We start from the raw sequence: 16,919 nt of genomic DNA, 5'->3' as shown, positions 1-16,919 counted from the left end.
GCTACTCCTCTTGAAATTTTCCTACCCTCCCTAAATAATACAAACTAATATTGAGGAGGTAGATGATGCATTTGAGTGGTTAATATAGCATGTCAACTTTTATGTTTTAGCATATTGTGATGTACTTCCCTCGTATTGTGCATGTTATATGTTTGTTTATATTTCTTTAAATGACTTATTTTTACCTTAGCACAAGGTGATAAAGGAATCAAAATTCCATATCATTATTCTTTGTGTATCTGACTTCTTCTATATGTTGTTAAATGGTGCGTTGTACATGTGCCAATATTTGTGACTATGTTCTTGTATTTTTCCACTTGGATTTGCAACATTGTAGCAACCATTATTTTTTGTTTCCATGGTGGTGGTCCAAAAAGACTCTTCTTTATAACCCATCTATGTCTTTCTTCTATTGTGTTATAGTTATACTTCCTTTCATGAATGATATTATATTTGCAATAATATTCATATATTATCTTATGATCACACTGACCCTAAAGTTGGTAGATCTCTTTTGTGCTCCCTTATGTGGTTATTTTCCTTTGATTATCTTCTCTTGGTAGAATTTCACTATGAAAACATTTCTAATTGGATGTATGTGTACCTTATTAAAGTCATTTCTCGTGTTAAAGTGCTAGAAATGACATTAATGTGGGGGCATATGCACTGTTCACTTTGTTTTGCACGTGCACACACACACACACACACACACACACACATTGTTCATCTCTGCTACTTTTGTACTTGTCAGCACCTCTATAATTCTTCTTCTCTGGACATCTAGCAAAAATATGACCAACATCATTGCAATTGAAACACATGATAGGTAACTTACCTTTGAACTTCCATTTACCTCCATGAAATCTCTATGCTAGTAGTACTTCAAGTTGATCTACATCTTCCTCATCTATATCACTATCACTGGACACATATTTTGCATTCTTCTTCTTCTTCTTCTTCTTCTTCTTCTTCTTCTTCTTCTTCTTCTTAGGTTCCTTCAATGATGGCTTAGCTTTGAAAGAAGATTCAATATTTTTAGGTCTCTAATTATCAAATATAGATAGATCAAAAGCAATAACCCTACCTACCAGACCTTCAAGAGTTAGATTGTTCCCTAGCATACATCTCAATTCATGTATTGTAGAAACTCTAATAGCATATATAGGTAGCAATTTTCTCAAAACTTTTCTTAGTATAGTATAAACATCTATTGTACCAATAGCTCATCTTATTGCATTAACAACATCTTTTATCCTAGAGCAATGTTGAGCAATATTCTCACCTTCTTGCATCCTCATATCATCAAACTTATCTCTAAGACTTTCAACTTTGACTCTTAGAACATTTTTGTCACCTCCATAGATGGTGTGTAGAGCATGCCACATTTTCTTTGCACTATCACAATCCTTGATATCATCAAACTTAGCATAACTTAGGGCAAAGGCAATCTCCAACATTGCTTGGTTGTGTTCTTTCTTCTTTTTCAAATCTTCAACAATTAGGGCTCTAAAAGGATTGGCATGCATAACAACGATGGTAGTTTTGCATGATCTCCAAGATCTCCTAGGTGTAGCTTCATTAAAATTTTCCATGCAAGAAAGTTATCTCTATTAAGCTTGTGCACCTCTCCTTTTGACATCTTGATCTTTGTGCTTCTAGTACCTTCAATCTAGTCCTCTTAAGAAGATGGCTTTGATACCAATTCTTGAAATTCTTTAGAATAAATTGGTGGGGGGGGTGGGGGGGGAGATAATTAGTTATCCAAGGTCCAAATGTACATATAAAACTTTTCATAGCTTAGTGAACCCATATCCATAAAACATTTTCATCATGCATGCATCCATTGGATTATGCAATCACTTAAAGTTGTAGGTTACTGTCAAATCAACTTGCAAAAATGTAAACATGAAACATAATAGATTCAATAACACATTTGACACAATGATTTAATTTAGAAACCTAATTTAATAAAACCGCCAGTAACATGCTACTCATTCTCACTCTTCTAAAGTGATGTCCTATTAAAGGCTAACCCTATTAAAGGTTACAATACACACTATTAAATGTGACCTGGTTAAAGGATTTCAATCACCCTGTTAAGAGTGAGCCTTGTTAGAGAAATTTAGATCATTCACTTGGAATGTCACCTAGTTAAAGGATTTACAATTGACTATTAGGTAAACCTTAATCCAAAGGATTTACCCTAGACTGATACAATGATTCGAAGGTAACAGTAAGGATTGATCTAATAACAACTTACAACTCCATTTATAAATTACAAATCTCTATTTTAGTCCTCCATTTTGCTTATTTTTCACACACTTTAGTTCTAATAGATTGTTCACCCTTCAAGCATCCATACCCTTAAGCCTTGTATCTTTGCTTGGCAATGCAGTCTCTTCACTTAGGTTACTGAATGAAGTAATACCCTACACTCCTTGAGAGGTTCTCTCACATGAAAACTCTTGCTTCTAACCAACCATCTCTATAAATAGAGAATTAAGATATTTTGTAGTTCATCCTCCATTTTCTATTTTAGGGTTAGGTTAGATTAGGTAGGACTCAATGAATCTACCCTTCATTTCATTTCATTCCCTTCTAGTAACCTCTCCTTTCAATCCTCTTTGAATTCACCTCAAAACTATTCATCTTGAATTCTGTGACACTAGCTCATCAAGTTTATCTTCCACATGGTTCATAAAATCCAAGAAATCAAACTTATTGGCTTAGATTCATAGAATTCTTGATCTTTCTCATAATGTTGACACTCGACATCAATTGGCTTCTAATTCTTAGCACATACTGCATTGCTCAACATCCACTGTCAAAACACTTGACATGAATTAAATTTTATTGGTGGTCAGCATCAACTAAATTTAACTTGGCTTACGCTGTTTCACTTGGCTTACACTAAAATTGACTTTTCTCGGCTCCAACTGATTTTTTTCTCAGCTTACACTAACTTTTCTCAACACCTACTATGCAAAATGTTAAGCTCGATAGACAAACTTTGTTTAACTTGTTCTTCTAAACTTAATCAGTGTAACCATCCTTTGCAACCTTTAGTAGATTATCAATGCACTATAATATCACTATCTTAACTGATCCTTGTACTCCTTTTCAATATCATAACTCAACCTTTCCTCTAGGTGCTATTGTTACCTCATTTGATCAAATCCTCTTCATCAATCAAACTAATGATAGTACTTAAATCATATAAGCAATTTTCTTGCTAGTAAGTAGCAGGTTTGACATCAGTGACAAAAAAATATTGAAACACATATTAATACTTGTATCAATCCATTTTCAACACTTTTTATTCACATTCCCCAAGACCCTAGAAGATTTTCTAAGCTCTTGTCCCTTTGGGATATGGATGAGGTCAGCACTATCCAAGGATAGGGATGAGGCCAACCCTTTCCTTGTGAATAAAGTTGATTTTGACTTTGTCCCTAAGGGGATGCGCCTCTCAAATTTTAAGTGCAAGTCTTGGAAAATAAAAAATACTTTCTTGAGTTAGATCTCCCACATGTATACTCAAGATTTGCCACAAAATGAGGTTTTCCTACTGGGAGGTTGATGCCTCTGCCCCCTCATGGTGAAGGTATTTTTCAATATAGGCTGATGGATTTGTTGCATGTGCTTAACCACCTCTTGTGGATATGTGTCATTAGATGTTTTTATGTTCATTGATAGCTTGATCTTTTGTTGTAAGGGCAATGGTGATTCCAACAAGTGGTATCAATGAATTGGGTTATGGGTTCAAATCCCTCGGGTCATGTTAAGGGGGGGTTATTGGGAGGTTGTTTCCTATGTCCCATCTAGATGAAGGTACCATTTAGTATAGATCAATTTGGATTTGTACCATGTGCTTTACTACCTCCTGTAGATCTGTATCTTCAAATGTTATGATGTACATTGATAGCTCAAGCTTTTGGTGTAATGATAGAGGTGATTCCAACACTTCCCTCTTCATTTTGAAACACCAAGGATCTAAAATCTATCATCTATGAGAATACAATCGTTCAAGCAAGCCCTTTTGCAAACCATTGGAGAGGAGATCCATTACATTTAAGGTACTTTCAAGGATCTTAAAAGGCTTGTTAGAGTAAACCATTAATTTAATTTCATTTATTAAATTACCTTTACTCCCTTCTTAATATCTCCCTTTATGCACTTGTATTTCCATTTAATAATTAATTAGTAATTATTAAATATCTTTTACCTCTTAGGGTTTCCCTTTTTGGTTTTTAAATCTCCTTCTATAAGGATTGATCTTTTGTAAATATTTCTCATTCTTTCAGTATGATAATATAATTTGCATATTCTTAGAGAAAAACCCTTACCTCTTCTTTGTCTTTTCTTCTCTATGACAAGTTCTTGCATGCAGATGTTCTTTGTGTTTTGTGGATTTGTATTACTAAAATCCTTAATGGTATCAAAGCCTCACATTTTGTAGCTTGTTCTTATTTGGAGAAAAAGAAGAATGAGGGTTTGACAAAATAGAGCTGGTTTTTTTTGGGTAATTTTTGTGAAAATAGGGGGTTTCTAGTTTTTAGAGAACTTTGAAGCCAAACAAACCTCATAGTTGGATTTACAAGGCATCAAAACCCCCATTTTCATTTAAAATGTGTCAATTTTGGACAATGTTGACTAGACAAGAAAAAATAAATTTACATAACAAGGACATACGGTCTCTAGCACGCACTCCAAAGTGGAGAAAATTAAAAAATACAAAAACTTTTGTTTTTGTGTAGTTTTTTAACTGTGATTTTCATAAAAGTATGCATAGTTAGCTGGCAGTCTTCAAATTACAATGACATTTTCTTGTTCAAGCCACTATAGCCCCACTCCCCACCAGCTTCATGTTGCCACTCTGCCATTGTTGTTAGCTTCACCACCATGCCACTGCTTCACCTACACACCACCAGTGCACCACTAGCACACCACCTCCACTAGCCATGCCACCAATCACCGCCCAAATTTTATTTATTTATTATTTTTAGATAATTTTTTGTTAGCCTTCTAAAAGCCTTGGTAGTCTTTTCTCTCTAACTTGAGCATACCAAGGTGTTGTTTGGAACCGAAAGAAGTGACAAAAACATGATTGAGAGATGGAGATCAGGTAAAGGTATTTTTTGGATATTTTTATATTTTAGTACTTTTTTATTTGCTCAAAGTAAGATGATGTCTTCTATCCTCTAGGGAAAATAACTTTCTTGTTATTGCTCTATTTTTTAATCCAAAAGAAGCACAAAAAATCACTTCTTGAGAACTTTCCAAATTCCTTATCATTTCACCAATATTTTATACTAGTTATTTGTGATACTCAACTAAAGTCTTTTTTCTCTATTCTTGTATACGCATTCCTTCTACAAGTTGGGGTTTAGTTTTTTGCATTGTGTGGGATATTTTTCATTACTTTCTATTACAATATTAGTATATTAGAAAAATTCAAAACACTTTCTTAAAATAATGACTGAGACCTATTCTTGTCTAGTACTTCTAAACCCACACAACTATCACACATGGAAATCTTATATGCAATGACTTCTCCTTTCAAAGGGTTTGTGGTCTTGTTTAGATATAGTGAAACCAATATTTTAGAGTCAATATCAAACTTTGTAACACAAGAATAAGATGGATGAAGCCATGGGTCTTATTTCTTTGAGTGTTGTAGATAGGTTACAATTTCATATTGATGAGTGTTCCACTCCTCAAGAAATGTGGGACAAGTTTAATGACTTGTTTGGTACCATGAATGAGTTTAGAGCACTTCAGATTGAGCTAGAGCTTACTTCTCTTATACCAGATGCTTTTCCCTCTATTAAGGACTTTCTCATGAGGTTCAAATAGTAGAGAAATTTTTTATAGGGTTGTTGGAAAGAGAAGATAGATAAGAGAGTGTATCTATTTGATTCTATTAAAGCTTTGAGGAAACCTTCATATTTTCTCTTCTACCTTCCATTCCACTACTAATGCCTTGGGTCCCAGTTTACCATGCCCACTTTTGAGGTCTTTCATGATCAATTGACCAGAGAGTAGTCTAAGGTTACATAGTTAGATACTATCATAGGTTCAAAGATATAGGCATTGATTACTCACATATCTATAGGGAAGTCAAAGTAGGAACTAAAGCCCAAGATAGATTCAACAGGTAGTGAGATTTCCTCCAAGCCTACTCGTAAATAATATGCTTGAAAGCCCACTTCAAAGGGTAAATATTCTAAGTCTAGTGAGACATCCTCTAAGACTAATAAGCACATGGTTAATCCTTTCAATGTTTGTGGAAAGGAAGGACATCCAATTTCTAGTTGTTGCAAACATCTTGAAGCTTTAGAGGAGGTCATGTAATAGCATAGCATTGCTTCTCCAAAGCCACCACCTCCTCCTTCAAGGAAAGGACATGCTCTTTCTGTATTAGCATTATCTTCTATAACTACTTGGATTCTTGATTCAGGTGCTGACCACCATATGACACACTCACCTGATTTGGTTACCTAAATTTCTTAGAGTGTTATGACACAAATTTTAGTCGATGACTCTACATAGCTATTAGTCATAGGTTCAAGAACTATCTCTTTAGAGGGTGGTTCACTACAAGATGTTCTCTTGGTTTCGGCCATTTCTATGAACCTCATGTCTATCTTCCATATTTTTCCTTCTAGCTCTAGTAAGATAGTTGAGTTCTCACCATGATGTGGTTATTCAAGACCTCCATGATCTTGACTTAGTTGTTTCTATTGGGAGTGTTGATCTTCAGTCTCACATATATCAGTTTGATGGCTTTGAGATCTTTGATTCTACAAGTGTTTCTCTTATTTCTCATGTAGATACAATAAGAAAATTTTGAATGAGCATTTTGGCCATGTCAAATATAGATATCTACATTAGATAAGTACAAAGGAGCTAGTGATTAGGTTACCTCAGATCTCATGTACTAATGGTGTTTGTCAAGGTTGTGCATATGGAAAACATCATAGAGATCCCTTTATGTCAGGTAAATCCACACATGTTAAGGCACCATTGGAGTTGATACATAATGATGTTATGTCATTCCCCACTCCATCCTTTTCAAGTGCTCAATATGTGAATACCTTCATAGATGACTTCTTTAGACACACATGGGTATACTTTTTGAAGTACAAGTTTGATGTCTTTGATTCATTTCAAATCTTTAAGACATTTTTGGAGAAGTAGTTTAGTCTTTATGTTAGGCATATATGCATTGACAATAGGGGGAATATGTGAATCACTCTTTCAAATATTTTTGTACTGAGCATGGTTTACAACATCAGTTCATAGTTTCCCATACCCCTCAATAGAATGGGGATACAGAGAGAAAGAGTAGGACAATACAAAAGATGGCCAATTGTATAATAGATTCATGAGCTATGATTTCTTTATTTTGGGATGAGGCTATCAATTGTGTAAACTATATTTAAAATTAGATGCCTCACAATGCATTGTGACACTTGACTCCTATGGAGGCTTGGACTCAAGTCAAGTCCAATGTTTCTACATTCTGTATTTTTGGTAGTGATTATTGGGCATTTATTCTAGATTCCCAATAGAAATCCATAGAGAGGAAGAGTCGACTATTGTCACAAAAGCATGCACCCTTGTCCAAAGTTTTACTTAAGGACAACCTTGTGAAACATGGAAACAAACTCCAAGCTGTGGGACTTGAACTATGAGGTTGAGTCACCAGAGAAGGTCGGCTTCCTCTACTATTAGGATGGACTTAAACTACTCTTGAAGAGAAAAGGGAGAATGAATACATGAAAGTAACTACCTAATCTATTCTAAGGAGGCAATGCACCAAAATAGGGTGCACAAACAATTATCTAACCATACATTCACAATATAACTATCATGACAATCCAAAGATATACAAATTTAGAATTGCTTTAATCTATTAGCTACATATAGATCAGATAGCCAAATGAGTGACACGATGAAAAAGAGATTCACTTCTTATCATGCATAGGCCAAAAGAGATATAGAAATGTAGATTATAGATATCCATAGTACATCAAAGAGAGGTAGACAAGCTTGCACAGTACATTGGTGGTTGAAGGAGATAAGATAGGATGTCATATAGCTTAGAGGCAAAGAGAGAATTTGCAATAGTATGCTAGGGAAATACCAAAGAAAAAGAGATGATCCAACCCTAAGAAAGAGTATAATATTTACAAGATCAAATTTAACCACTATATTCAAATTTACAGAGAATAATTACCAAAAAAATGGAAAAGATATGATCATAGTGAAAATCTAGATGTGATAAGATCACTTATCCACCAAACAATCACTAAAAGGATAGGGAAAAAGGTCATTAACCTTCTAACTGAGTAGATGGATCAACTAGCGGTGATGGAGTGCTCATTTACATTTATCAAGCCTGGGGAATGATGAAAGTGGTTGCAAGAGATCAAAAAGATTGGATCTGTCATAAAAGAGCTACTTCCTTTATCATCAACTTGCCAAATTAGATAGAAAGCATAGGTCAACCATACTGAACTATTCCTTTGTACCTTTCCTACTACCTAATTGGTTGGGAGTTCCTCTTTGTCCAACTTGGCAAGTGAAACTGTTTATATATTTTGGTCAAGATTGGAACTTGTGATCCTAAAAGCATCAATTGTGGTCAAAACCCTTCATGTCACATTTTGTTCATAACCCTAATTTCTATGATCTTACAATTGCCAATACCTTATAGCATCAAACCCATCCTTCATTCTCCTTATGATCCTTTGACAATGACAAGATCTTACCATCTCACAACAAATGATGACCATTAACACCGTTGGCATAAGGTCACGGTGCCATTATTCTCCCCTTATGACATCATAAACATGATTGATTTGAACTTTATGATCTTACAATCATAGTCCATCATGATATCAATAGTCATGGCAATAACCCTTATGATCATATGATCATGGTTTAACTATCTTTTGATGTGATCTCAAGAGGTGTCCTCGCTTGTGCTTATGACCTTATGACTCTAAGATCATATGATGATCCTTCCCCTTCATAACATCGGCAACTTGGGTAGTCAACTCTGTGATCCTACGATCGTTGACTTTTGTGGCATCGTAACACATCCCTACAACACCTATGATCTCACAATTGTTCACTATCATAACATCAGGCAAGACCTTTCTTTAGCTTACGATCCCTTAACTATCTATGATTTCATGACAACCCAACCAATAGGAGCCTCGTAGCATCTTATTATTTCTTGATTCACTCGATGATATTCTAATACATGAGCTATCATAAGATCAGGACCATACCATTCTATCATGGCTCTAGGACTTGAAATATAATATGAAATTGAATCTTGTGACTGTTGGGTGGGTTTTGATATTTTGAATTCAATCCTTGGTGGGAGGTCATGTTTGGCCAACATCAACCACTCATCTTTTTGGCTATCGTAAGAAAGTGAAGGCATACAAAAGGTTTGATCATGATTCTAGAGATGTCTTGTTTTGGCAAGATGTTTAATTTGATGAGCATTATAGTCAAATGGAGCCTCCATCACTAGCTTCTCTCTCACTACCTAGTACTTCTTCTACTCCTCTATAGGATTATGTATCCTCTAAGGAAGATCTTGATATTGATCCCCCTTAACCACATCCACCAATTCTTTGGTGAGTACCCAAGTGGGCTCATGCTATTGTTGATGTAGTACAACCTATGGTAGATGATCCTTCAAATTCTCATTCAGCTCATGCTTAGACTTCTAGTACTGGACTCTTGAATCATGCAATTTCAAATGATCCAAAAAAAAAATTCATAGGTGATAGGACACTTAGAGTAGGATAGGGCTATGGATGAGGATTACACTTCTTTGATGAATAACTGCACATGGGATCTTTGTTCTCTTCTAAAAGGAAGAAATTTGGTTTGGTGTCAATGGGTGTACCATACCAAGTATGTTGCAGATGGTTCCATTGATTAGTATAAGTCACATCTTGTTACAAAGGTCTTTTCATACATTGAGGGTATTTATTATTCTGAGACCTTTTCTCATGTTTCCAAGATGAATTCTATTCTCCTTGTACTCTCTCTTGTAGCTTCCTAGGGATGGATAGTTTTTCAAATGGACATGAAGAGTGTCTTTTTGCATGGAGACCTTCAAAGGAGATCTATATGGAGTAGCCTCATGGTTTTTTGTGGGACTCTTCATTGGTATGTAGGCTTCAAAGGTCTTTATATATTCTCAAACAAGCCCCTTGGGCTTGGTATGAGATGATGGATTCCTTCATGCTTGATTCATAGCTCACTCAATGTCATTTTGATTCTACAGTTTACACTTAGTGTCATGGGGATGACTTATTGATACTTTTGCTTTATGTAGATGATCTCATCATTATAGGTAGCTCATCCTCTTGATATAGAGTTCTTAGTGAGCCTTGAGAGAGTAGTTTGAGATAAGAGACCTTGGAATTCTACTCTATTTTTTGGGCCTATAGGTTGTTCAGTCTTCTAATGGGATAGCCATACTCTAGTAGAGATATGCTCTTGATATGCTTTAGAGATTTTACATGCTTGATTGTAAGCCTACTCCCATACCTCTTCAGTCAAGTGTTATCTTATCTACCACTTTCACTACTCCTACACTAGATTCCACTTTATACAGACAACCTATGGGTAGTTTAGTGTACTTGACACACACGTGTCTTAATATTTCCTTTTCAGTTGTACTTCTCTCTTGATTCTCCTATTATCCACATGAGATTTACTAGAAATATTCCAAATGTATCTTGAGGTACATTCATGGTACTACATGTTATGACATTCACTACACATCAGGGGATCCTCTTATTGTTGGTTACATAGACTTAGATTGTCAATGATATATGTGATGGCAAGTCTACTTCTAGATTTTTTTATCTTGGTTTCGGTCATATCAACTACTCTTGTAAGAAGTAGTATGCTCATGCATTATCATATACAAAGGTAGAGTACATGACAGTTGTGCTAGCTAGTCAAGAGGTTTTTTGGCTTCAATAGTTGATGATGGAGTTTGGATTTCCTCCTAATAGTCCCACATTTCTTTGGTGTGATAATTGGAGTGATATACACATTCATTCAAACCTAGTTGAGCATCAATGGACCAAGCAAATTGAGATTCAAATGCACTTCATTAGGTATCCGATTTATGATGGCTCTCCAAGCTTTAAGTACATTCTCACTACTAAGTAGGTTGCAGCCATCTTCACTAAACCTTTTCATCCCCATGGTATCATCAATTGCTTTTTTTTCTTGGAGTGAAGGAATTTTTCCTTAGGGGGTCTCAATGACGAGTCCTTCTTTCTTTTCTTGCTATCTCTTTTTGGAGTAGGATTTTTCCCACGTGGTTTTCCCTTTTTCTCTATTTCATAGAGATTTGGTTGTGATTGGGTGCCTCATCAAACCTTTTTGTTAGGACCCAAGTTTTCTTTCAGCATTATAGTTTCCCTTATTTTTTGCATTGTTTGTAGCTACATTATTGCTCATCTTAAGGGGTGTTGTTAGAGTAAAACATTAATTTAATTTAATTTATTAAATTACCTTTACTCCCTTCTTAAGATTTCCATTTATGCTCTTGCATTTCCATTTAAAAATAAATTAGTAATTATTAAATGTCTTTTACCTCTTAGGGTTTCCCTTTAAGGTTTTGTGGTCTCCTTCTATAAGGATTGATCTTTTGTAAATATCTCTCATTATTTTAGTTTGATAATATAATTTGCATATTCTCAAAGAAAAATAATTGCCTCTTCTTTTTCTTTTCTTCTCCATGAAAGGTTCTTGCATTTAGGTGTTCTTCAGGTTTTGTGGATTTGTATTTGCTCAAATCCCTCATATTCGTCACCAATTATCCATACTCATGCCACAACCTTTCAAGATCTAGATTCCTCTATTGGTGATAGTGAAGCTTTTCATCAAGATAGGATTTCAACATTCATACTTCTTCTACATCCAGTTTTATTAAAAAGCACAGTCACATCCTCTTGGCCTAATCAGCTTGGTAAAGTGAGTTCATTGTATTTGATTGAGAAATCCTAATCTTGTAGGTGAATTTATTTATTTACTTTATATTTCTAGCTTTGTAATTGCTATTGTAATTTCAATTTAAATGTTAATTTCTAAAGTGGAGTTTGACCAAGGTGAACCCACCCATAAATTTTTTAAACCCCTTAATTGCAAATCATAGCTTTGTTCTACTTCCTTTCTTGCATTTTCAACAATCAAGGTTTTTAGGATCTTGCATTCTTTCTCTGATTTTATAACCATTAGATCTTTATCTTTATTATTTATCCTCTATCATTTTGATTACAATAATCTACTTGGATCTAATAACCTTAGAGTTGGACTTGAAATAATCTATCTCCTTAATTCCCATTTGAGGTATAAGATTACAACTCGCATATAAAATGGGAAGTAAATGAGATCTATTTTGTTGCTTCACATTTCACATTATACAAGTGTAACTTCATGATAAAAATAACTCCAACTATGTAATGGTTCTCCAATAATGACAAACATAACATCTAGAACCATCATATCAATGACCTTAATATGATTCTTCAATCAACATCTTTGTTTCTTGATATTCCTATGCAAAGTATTATTTGCAAGTATAACACATAGTGTTTGTGATGTCCAAAGAATATAATAATTTTTTATTTTAGAGTGGGAGTATTTTCTTCCAAAAGAGTGTTATGGTGTACTTACTATTAAGTTTCAATAGTTGTGATAAAGCTCTAAAAATGTTTTTTCATGGTCATCCTCTCAAAGTTAATGTAGGAAGTTGTTCAAATACCTTAACTTATTACCATATCATGAATTCACATGCACACATCACTAGAATTCATCTCATGTTGTCACACTACCCAAGATACTTTCATATCACTTTCTATAAAGGTAGGACTTCTATCCCTTCTCTCTTAATCTTCTTCTCATTTTTAATGTGCAATTATAATCTCTTGCAGTTTGTCATTAATTTTGTTACAAGGTAGGAGATATGTGTAGTAACATGGATCATTTTTTGAAAATGTACTAGCATTTCCATTATGATTGATGTGTTCCAAATGCAAATTTGAATCTCATATAAATATGAGAGGAGGAGACATGTCTCATGAAGAGACACATCTTTATGGTGTAGCCATTATTTAATAATATTATATTAACATAAATAAATATTAATAATATGTATAAAAATATATATATATATTATTATTATTATATATAAATATATATATATATATATAGGAAATGATGATTTACCAATAACAATAATGTATCTAATGTAATAAGATCCAATCTCACTAGTCTATGTCAGTGTGCCCAGATTGATCAAAGGCTTCTATTGAGCCTATAGCCTTGCTTCCTAACCCTATCCCTAAGATTACACCTCCCTATTATCCCCTTCCATAGGATCCAATCACACCAATTGTCTCTATCCACTTCTATCACCATAATCTTAAATTGAAGGCACTTTTCCTCTATTAGCCAAATACAAACACAAATACCAATGCAACATCTAGGGTTAGTTTTTAGTCCCCAAGATGATTTTTTCAAACTCCCCTAATCACTCCAAGTTTCCATTCACAAAACCAACTTCCTAAAACTATATTTCTTAATGATTTGGCTTAGTAGGTCTAGAGCCCCAATTAGGCTTGTTAATGGAGTTTCTATACTTTTTTTCCACAATTTTCCAAACAACCTACCAAAATAATTCCATTTTTAGACACCCTTTTCACCATACTAATACATTCATGAAGCTACATGGTCCCAAACTATTTGTACAACACTTTGCTAGAATTAAGGCTAAAAATGAGGGTTTCAAGGATGTGCATTAGCATTGGTGAAGGGTTTGGATTTTCACCACCCCAAACTCCTCCTCAGAACATCTCTCCATACAAAAAGATTCACATTACATTTCTCCTTCCAACAAGGTGAAAAAAAAGGTTCCTTCAATGCAAAAACATTGCATTCTATTCATTTTTCCAATCTATTGTTCCCTAGTTGGGCATCCATTTCTTGTCTAGAGTTTCATTGCATTCTCTTCAAACCTACACCTAAAAATCTAAAATAGACATATTTAAAAATCTCTAGAAACCTACTAACCATATTTACAACAAAAGTAAAAGATCCACCGTATGGATATCCCCCTACATTAAAATATGTACAAATAGTTCTACCCTAGGCAACATACTGGAGAAATCAAAAAGATTTTTTTAAAAAAAAGGAAAACTCAACTCTAGAATCTCAAATTGCATATTTTTTATCAAGATTGATTTTTCTAAGAAATAACAAAAATAACTTGTCTATTCCAATCCATGAACTAGGAAATAAAGTCATTGATTGCTAAAACTATCATCATAGTCTTCAAAAAAACCTCCAAAATGTTCTATAGTCCGTACAATTGATTTTCCTTGGCCTATGCTCAGGATTGATCATCTTATTTTTATCTTATCACACATGTGTTCACACTTGGACAATTCTCTAACACCTAGCATCTATAAGTTGGGTGGCCTAGATTGCCACAATTACAACATTTCATGGTGGAGAAGTGTGAATTTCTTCCTCCACTACCATATCTTCCTCTTACTCTATTGTTAAAACCTCTACCTCTACCATAACTACCCTTGTTGCTAATATCACCACTTTTATCATTTGATTTGGAGTCTCCTTGGTTCTTTCAATCACCATCATTGCTCCTATATCCTCCTCTATGATTTCCTCTTCCATCTTTTCCTCTACCACAACCTTTAGTATGAGATTCCTAGTTCTTTTTGTTCTTCTCTTTCACCTTGAGAGCTAACTGAAATTGTCTTTGAATTGCAGTGGGTGTCAATAAATTGATTTCCTCTTAGATATCCCACCTCAAACCCTCAAGGTACCTAGTAACCTTTACTTTTTCTTCCTCTTGTATCTTGGACCTTAGCCATAGATTCCTAAATTCCTTAGTGTAAGAGGCTACATCCATGTCCTTTTGCTTCAAACTTTGCCTCTTCTTATGCAGTTGGATTTCATAGTCCTTTGGTAAGTAGTTTTCCTTGAATTTTGTCACTATTGCCTTCCAATTGGTTATGGGCTTCTTGTTTTCTTTCTCCCTTTCTTCTTGGAGAAACTTCCACAAAGTTTAGGATGGTCCCCTTAACCTAGATTTGGAAACTTTTACCTTCTATGATTCAGTAACCCCTTCACAATCAAAGTGATTCTCCATGCCCTCAATCAATTCCATTAGTAAATCAAGATCCATCTTACCCATGAACAAATGCACTCCTTGTGGAGATTTTCCACTCATGGCTTTGATAACTTTTAGCAAAGGCTCTTCTTGGACTAAAGGATCTTCTTCTACAACTTCTTTGGCCATCTCTTCATCAATATCCAACTTCTCTTTCATCTTGCCATCTATTTCTGCTACTTCATCAAGTTTATTATTCATGGCCTTTAAGGCTTCTTCTAGGAGTCTATTCCTCTCCCTCTATTTTGTCGCCTCCTTTTCCAATTCAACATTGGTCACTTTGAAAAATTTTCCTATTGACCCACCCTCAAACTCATATATATACAATGCCTAGTCCCAAACCTTTAACTAGCTCTAATACCAATTTGATACAATAAGATCCAATCTCACTAATCTAGGCCATTGTGCCCAAATTGATCAAAGTCTTCTATTGAGCCTATAGGGGGGCTTCTTGACCATAGTCCCTAAGAGGAAACCTCCCTATTATCCCCTTCCACATGATCTGATCACACAAATTGTCTCCATCTACTTCTATCACACCAATCTTAAATTGAAGGCACTTTCCCTCTATTAGGAAAATATGGTAAAAAAATCCCAATGTAGTATCTAGGGTTGATTTTTAGTCCCCAAGATGATGTTTTCAAACTCCCCTAAGAATTCAAAGTCTTCATTCACAAACCCACCTAAAACTCTATTTCTTGTTGATTTGACCTAGTAGGTCTAGAGCTTCAATTAGGCTTGTTGATGGAGCTTCTGTACTTTCTTTCCACAATTTTCTAAACAACCTACCAAAATAATTCTAATTTTAGGCACCCTTTTAACAATACTAATACATTCATGAAGCTACATGACCCCAAACTATCAATACAACACTTTGCTAGAATAAAGGTTTAAAATGAGAGTTTCAAGGATGTGTATCAAAATTAGTGAAGTGTTTTGTTTTTCACCACCCTAAAATCTTCTTTAGAAGGTCTCTCCACTCACAAATTTTCACCTAAAATTTCTCCTTCGAACAAGGTGAAAAACAAGGTTTCTTTTATGCAAAATCATTGCATTCCATTCATTTTTCCAATCTGTTGTTCCCTAGCTGTGCATCCATTTCTCGCGTAGGGCTTCATTGTAACCTCTTCAAACCTACACCTAAAAATCTAAAAGAGACATATTTTCAAATCCCTATGAACCTAATAACCATATTTACAAGAAAAGCAAAGGGTCCACCATATGGAAATCCCCCTACATCAAAATATGTACAAACAGTTCTATCCCAGGTAGCAGAATGGTGAAATCAAAAAGATTTTTAAAATAAAAGGAAAAATCAACTCCAAAATTTCAAATTATATATTTTTTATCAAGATTGATTCTTCTAAAAAATCAAAAAACAAACTTGGTGTAGATGCTTAAAATCATTGCTAAAGACTATATTAATTTATTAATATTGCCTGTGACATTGTAATTAATTATTAATTAATTAATTATATTTCTCACATTCTTCTACTTATTTAATTAAATTATTTTAATTAAATGAGTTCATTCTCCTAATTATTTAAATTTAATTTAAATACTCCTAGCCTTAATGTGTTGAATTAATTTAACACATGATCCTCCATCATTCCCTTTTTAAATAAATTTTATTTATTTAATCCCTCCATCTCATTAATTCCTCTAAAACTAT

The sequence above is a fragment of the Cupressus sempervirens genome, chromosome 3, assembly GCF_028749045.1.
Source record: "Cupressus sempervirens isolate cs-2001-9-10 chromosome 3, ASM2874904v1, whole genome shotgun sequence".
Classification (NCBI taxonomy): Eukaryota; Viridiplantae; Streptophyta; class Pinopsida; order Cupressales; family Cupressaceae; genus Cupressus; species Cupressus sempervirens.
This window is presented reverse-complemented; position numbering follows the sequence as displayed.